Genomic DNA, 7,179 nt, shown 5'->3' with positions numbered 1-7,179 from the left:
ACTAACCTGCCTCCCTCCGATTTACCCTAGTGTCTTCAGCCTTTTGCAGTTCCAAGGTTAACTGTGGCTGTTGATATCTTCCAGATTTGTCTATGGGTCTCTGAAACAAGACCAATGCATTAGCTTGTATAGCTGAGCCAGGGGTGGTTTGTTATCATGGCTCCCACATATCTTTAGGGAGTTTAATTTCTCGAGAAACGTAGTCCTGAGTTGTTGGGAACCAGCCAGAGGCACAGTGGCCATTTGAGGTTATCGGGAAGCATGAAGACACCATCAGACTGTTGATGCATTCACCTGAGGGTACAGGTTGACTTCCTGCAGGCACTGCACAACCAGACTAACAAATATTCATTGAATGAATGAACGAATAATCAACATTTTCAAAATGTGTCTCTTTCTTGCATTTTAGAAGGGTAACTTCTAACAGGAAAATAATCTTCATGGTATAATCAAGACCTACGATTTATTCTTAATATATTTAATAAAAGCTACACATTTTGGAAATTTATACAAAGAAATTCTTTTAAATTATCTGTCTTCATAATTTACTTGTAAATTACTAAGATTTCACTGTTTCTTCCACCGTTCTTAGCATAGAAATTTACAGACAGAATGTGCTAAGTAAAAATTCATTTTGGCACTTCTCTTCAAAGTAGTACTGGAAGTACTTGGAATAGAAAATAGATAAGAAAAAGATATTAAGGGTTTTTCATATATGAAAGGTAGAAACAATCTCTCACTATTCACAGAAGATATCATACTATATTTAGAGAATACTAAAATCTCTACGAAAAAACTCCTAGAGGCAATCGACTTTTATAGTAAAATTGCAAGCTATAAACTCAATACCCAAAATTCTATGGCTTTTTTTATATGCAAGTAATGAGAGAGAAGAAAGTGACATGAAAAAGCAATCCCATTCACAATCGTGCCTCAGAAAATCAAGAACCTTGGAATCAGCTTAACTAAGGAGGTAAAGGACCTATACAATAGGAAATTAAAAAGGACACGAGGAAATGGAAACATATATACTGCTTATGGAATGGGAGATTTAACATTGTCAAAATGGCAATTCTCCACGAAGCATTGTAAAAATTCAACTTGATCCCTATAAAGATACCCATGACATTCTTCAAAGAAATTGATCAAGCACTCCTGAAATTCACATGGAACAACAAACGCACACGAATAGCTAAAGCAATTCTTGGGGAAAAGAGGATGGAGGCATCACCTTCCCCAACCTCAAACTCTACTACAAACGATAATAATGAGAACAGCATGGGACTGAAACAAAGGCTCAGCTGCAGACCAATGGAAAAGGATTGAATATACTGACACACACACTCAAATATATAATCATCTAATCTTTGATAAGGGAGCAAGAAATGTGAAGTGGAGCATGAGAGTCCTCTTTAACAAACTATGCAGAAAAAACTGGACAGCTACATGCAAAAAAAAAAAAAATGGCTCAGACCTCTACCTATCACCATGCACAAAAGTCAGATAAAAATAGGTCAAAGTCCTCAACATCACACCAGAATCCCTCAGGTACAGCGATGACAAGGTCGGCAAATCCCTCCACGACATTGAAGCAAAAGGTATCTTCAAATATAACACGCCACTTGCCAAGCAACTGGAAACAGAGATAAACAAAGGGAACTATCTTAAATTAAGCAGCTTCTATACCTCAAAAGAAACAGTGACCAGAAACAAAGACTCCACCATGCGGGAAAGATACTCGCAGAAGCCTACCAGGTTCTCTGAGAGTGAGAACTGGACAATCAGAGTTGCTGTCTTCTAAATAAGATCCAGTCTCTGGATGTTGGCTATTGATGGCATTACATGGATCCAGGGGTAGTTCGTGGTTGTAACACTTAATTACTAGAAGATGGGGGATCTGGAAGGAGGGGTCACAGTCTTGATCTGAGCAGCCATGGAGATCTCATCCCCCGGTCCCGCACATTTGGGTTCCTATTCCAGTTCCTTCATGCATGAGACTCCTTCAAGCTTGGGAAGAGTGGTCTTAAGCGTACCTATGGCTGGTTGCAGAGGTCTTCAGCTGCCGGGGCTCTGCTCAGTGCGGTGAGGGAATCTCACCACGCCACCTCCAAGGGGCCCCAGTGAGGAAAGCCAGGTGCGAGGTCAGGAGATTGTTGTTTTAGACATATTTGGAATTAATTTTAGACCGAAAAGTACACATCATTGAAAATACTTATGTGCTTAGTAATAAATTACTACACACTTGTTCAATCACGTCAGAGACCCCACTCTGCTCAGAGAACTAGATTTTTAATTACAGATCCGTTTTTCCCATGTGTCATGACTGAGAATCACTATCAGTAGATATGAAACTCACTATACACAAAGATGCACACAGGTTACTATGAGTCATCTATGTTGTTAATATCAGTTGGCCATTAAACTTCACTGAGACCCTTTGTTCTGTCATTTATAGGAGCCACATGATTCTCACCTTCCGTTCAAGTTGAACTTGTAATAAGGTGGAATGAAATCATCAATATGCTTCTCACCTCATTCTTCAGGAGAAAAATCCTACATACATTCAAGGTGGTCAAAGTGCAGACAACACCATCCACCTTTTCCTGGAGATGTATAGGGGACTGAGGTGAGAACAGCAAAAGGCTCTAGTTTAATGGTCTTAATTAAGGTTTCAGGGAACGACTTTAAACAACCTCATATACCATCTTCCAAAAGAATTATTTTGTAAAACTGATGCCTAGGGTATGGTAAAAGATAATATGGTAAAAACCATATTTTTCTTTCTGGGACATTAAATTTCTAAATCTATTTATGCATGCTGCTTTGAAATACATTCCTTGATTAGGAATCATTGTCTACCATAGGAGTGAGGAAGGCCAACACTCAAAGTAATAAGAAGAGAAAATATGGAAAAATTAACTCCTACTAAGTTTAACACATTTACTAAAATTGAAATGATAAAATGATGAGCATGGTCCTTGCACAGAGATGATATGCATACTTGTAAAGCATTACATATTTTTGTTGCAAGAAGAATGACCAGGTCTACTTTAAGCTAAGAAAATCCCCACAAGTACAAAAATTCTACATAAAGAGAGCACAAGTCCCCATCACAACAATCTCTCTCAATGTCAATAGACTAAAAGTGCCAATTCAGAGGCACAGAATAGGAAGATGAATTAGAAAACTGAAACCAACGATCTGCTGCCTGCAAGAAACACGTCTGAACAATCAAAGCACCCATGGACTAAAAGTAAAAGAGTGGGAAATAAGTTTTCAAGAAAATATGACCTCCACAAAGCTGGAGTGGCCATACTAGTATCAGACCACATGGACTTCAGGCTAAAGGTTATCAGAGACAGTGAAGGTCATTTCTTAATGATCATGGGATATGTACATCAGAAAGAACTCACCCTCCTCAATGTATATGATCCTAATGACAGACCAGCAAAATACTTAAAAACAACTTCTAATTGACTTATAGAAAAACATTGATAGCAACACAATACTAGAAGGAGATTTCAACACTTCTTTGTCACTTCTCCATAGATCAAACAGACTGAATCTCAGCAAGGAAATCTTTTCTTTAAGGGAAGTAATGAACAACCATTGGCTTAGAAAAGAAATCAAAGAGGAAATAAAAAGTTTCCAGAAACAAATGAGAATGAGGACACGAGCTACCAGAACTTGTGGGACACAGCAAAAGCAGTGTTAAGAGGAAAGATTATAGATCTGCCAGAATTCATCAGGAAGAAAGAAAGGGCCTACATGAATAAATTAGAGCTCAAGATTTTGGAAAATGACCAAGAAAAGTAGTCCAAACTAGGCTGGAGGAAGGAAATAATAAAACTTGTACCAGACATCAATGAGCTAGAATCCCAAAATACAATCCAAAAGACCAATAAAAGCAAAAGCTGGTTCTTTGAGAAAATAAATAAGATCAATAAACCATGAGAAGCCTCTCAATGAAACAAAGAGAAAGAATTCTAATAAATCGAATCAGAAATGCAAAGGGGAGTATCCTAATAGAAAGTACCGAAATCCATAGGATCATCAGAGATTATTTTGAGAATCTTTGCAGCACGAAATGAGAGAATCTTGAAAAAATTTGATAAATTATTGGATTCCAATTGCCTCCCAAGGCTGAACCAAGAAGATTTGGAATACTTGAACCTATCACAAACAAGGAAATTGAAATGATGGTCAAAAGTACACCTGCAAACAGAATCCATGGCCCAGATGGATTCAATATTGAACTACTTCAAACCTTTAAAGAGAAACTGCTTCCAACATTTTTAAGATTTTCCAGGAAAGTGAAGAAACAGAAATACTCCCAAATAGTTTTTATGAGGCAAAGATCACCCTAATACTCAAATCGATAGAGATACCACAAAAAAAGAAAATTACAGACCTATTTCCTTGATGAATACAGATACAAAGATTTTCAAGAAAATACCAGCAAAGAGAATCCAGAAACTCAACAAAAGATCACACACTATGACCAAGTAGGTTTATCTTGGGGATGCAAGGATTGCTTAACATTCTCTAGTCAATCAATAGAATACACCATCTCAATAAAATAAAGATAAAAGTCATATGATTATATCAATAGATGTAGATAAAGCATTTGATAAGATCCAGCACCCATTCATGATGAAAAACTCTCAACAAAATTGGAGTTGAAAGTACTTTCCTCAATCTAATCAAAGCAAATTACCACAAACCCACAGCAAGCATTATTCTCAAGGGGGAAAATCCAAAGTCTTGGAGCAGAAATCAATGAAATAGAATCCCAGAATACAATCAGGCACAAAACAAGTTACCCACTCTCACCACTCCTATTCAACATAGTACTTAAAGTACTTGCCATATGATTTCGGTAAAAAAAAAAAAGATATCAAGGGCATCCATATAAAAAAGGAAGAACTCAAGCTTTTACTATTTGGAGATGACATGATACTATACTTATAAAATCCCAAAGAATCTACAAAAAAGCTCCTGGGAACAACAGATTTGTTTAGAAAAGTAGCATATTACAAAATCAATATCTGGTACTCCATGGCTTTCCCATATATTAATAATGAAAGAGAAAAAAGAGATAGAGAAAAACAATCCCATTCACAATAATACCTCAGAAAATAGAGTATAATAGAATCAACTAAAAAGGTTAAGGAACTATACCAAAAAAAAAACCTACAAAACACTACTTCACGAAATAAGAGAGTATTATGAGGAAATGGAATCTCATCCCATGCTCATGGATTGAGAGGTTTAACACTGTCAAAATGGCAATACACCCCAAAGATCTATAAAGATTTAATGCACTTTCTATAAGGATACCCATAACATTTTTCAAATAAATAGATTAAACACTCTTGAAACTCATACAAAACCATAAACTCCCATAAAGAGCTAAAGCAATCTTTGGTAAAAAGAAGAAGGGAACACCTTCCCCAACTACAAACCCTACTACAAAGTTTTAGTAATCAAAATATCATGATATTCAGATAAAGACAGGCCTAAGTTCAATGGAATATAGTCAACTATCCTGACGCTGGCCCTCAGATTATTATTACCTAATCTTTCTTAAAGGCTCAAGAAATATGAAGTTGAGCTAGAAAGCCTCTTCAGCAACTGGTGCTGGGAAAACTGGACAGCAATATGCAAAAAAATGAACTCAGACCTCTTTATAGTGCCAGGCACAAACTCAGAATAAAATGTATTAAAGACCTCACTATCATACTTGAATTCTTAAGATATATGGAGAAAAATGTGGGAAGATCCCTTCATGACATTAAAGCTAAGGGAAACTTCTAGAATGAAACACCACTGACCAAGGAAGAGGAAGTGAAGATAAACAAATGAGACTACATTAAACTAAGAAGTTTCTGCAACTCAGAAAAAATGGTGACCATGATCGAAAGACAGTCCACATAATGGGGAAAAATTATTTATGCAATACCCATACAATTAAGCTCAAAATTCTGACTCCTGTATCATTAAGAACACTAAATAGTTCCCGTGAATTTTATTCTTCTTCACATATATTTATTCTAAAATATTTTAGATTTACTTTTAAACCACAGGTAAAAAGGTAAAATTATAAGTTTTTTTAAAAATAAAAAATAATCCCTATACATACCCAGGTGCGACCCAAAAAACAAAAAAGCAAGCAAGGAAGCAAGCAAGCAAGCAAGAAAGAAAAAAATTAAAAATTAAAAAATAATGCCGTTTGCAATGCTAAGGATCAATCCCAGATCATCATTCTTTGCGTTTTTGGGTCACACGTGGCGATGCACAGTGGTTACTCCTGGCTCTGCACTCAGGAATTACTCCTCACAGTGCTTGGGGGGACCATACAGGATGCTGGGAATCTAACCTGGGTATGCCGTGTGCAAGGCAAATGCCCTACCTGCTGTACTATAGCTCCAGCTCCCCCCCCCCATAATTCATCATCTTGAGTGCCTCAGATTTTTACCTTCCATTTGGAAACTTCATCTTTACATTGACACAGTAAATTGAAACCACAGAACCATTGAATGGCATGTTATAATGGTAGCACCCATGAGCAAACATTGATAACCCATAAGTTGGCATGAATGAATTCTGTCTCAGAGGCTTCACTTCTGAGGATACCTGTCACTACCTCCTTTCTGTTACGTATCCCAGGATCAGAACCTACATCAGGCCATCAGTAGAAATTGTCCACCCGAAAGCTAGCCTTCCACTGGGATCAGAATCCTTGATCCATTTAACTTGAAATTTTTCATTCATGAATTGTTGACCTTGTTTCAGTTGGAGGCATCCAGAGCATAAACTCAGCTTTCCCGTTGTTTCCACAGGAAATCCAAATACCTAAGAATGTTATCATTTCTGACGCCACTGTTACAGATTATTTGGAATCCCACGGTAAGATACTATCATTAATGTTATAATATTACTGTTCTCTATAGTCCGGTCTCCCCAAATAAATCTCTACCCTCCTCAGTGCAAGTGCAGACTCCAGTGTATAATGATCCTGAACGTACTTATAATAGTTTCACTCAGGTTCTCCCCTAAAGTGCACAAGTTAAGTTCATACCAATCCAAGTTCTTATTCCTAAACTACCAGAGTGGGCTTGTTCCTCAAACTTGTGTTCTCCCTTGAAGAAATACCGTGCTACCTTTCTCTATGTCTCT

The 7,179-nt window shown here is 37.1% G+C and overlaps 1 pseudogene; it reads left to right on the top strand.

The window, feature by feature from the left end:
* The first annotated feature begins 2,929 nt into the window (after positions 1 to 2,929).
* On the top strand, positions 2,930 to 3,023 carry LOC130016151 (uncharacterized; annotated as a pseudogene).
* Positions 3,024 to 7,179: the final 4,156 nt, after the last annotated feature.

The sequence above is a fragment of the Sorex fumeus genome, unplaced genomic scaffold, assembly GCF_029834395.1.
Source record: "Sorex fumeus unplaced genomic scaffold, SorFum_2.1 ptg000146l, whole genome shotgun sequence".
Taxonomy (NCBI): Eukaryota; Metazoa; Chordata; class Mammalia; order Eulipotyphla; family Soricidae; genus Sorex; species Sorex fumeus.
Note: the sequence above shows the minus strand (reverse complement) of the source record. Positions and strands in the feature narration are given on the sequence as shown.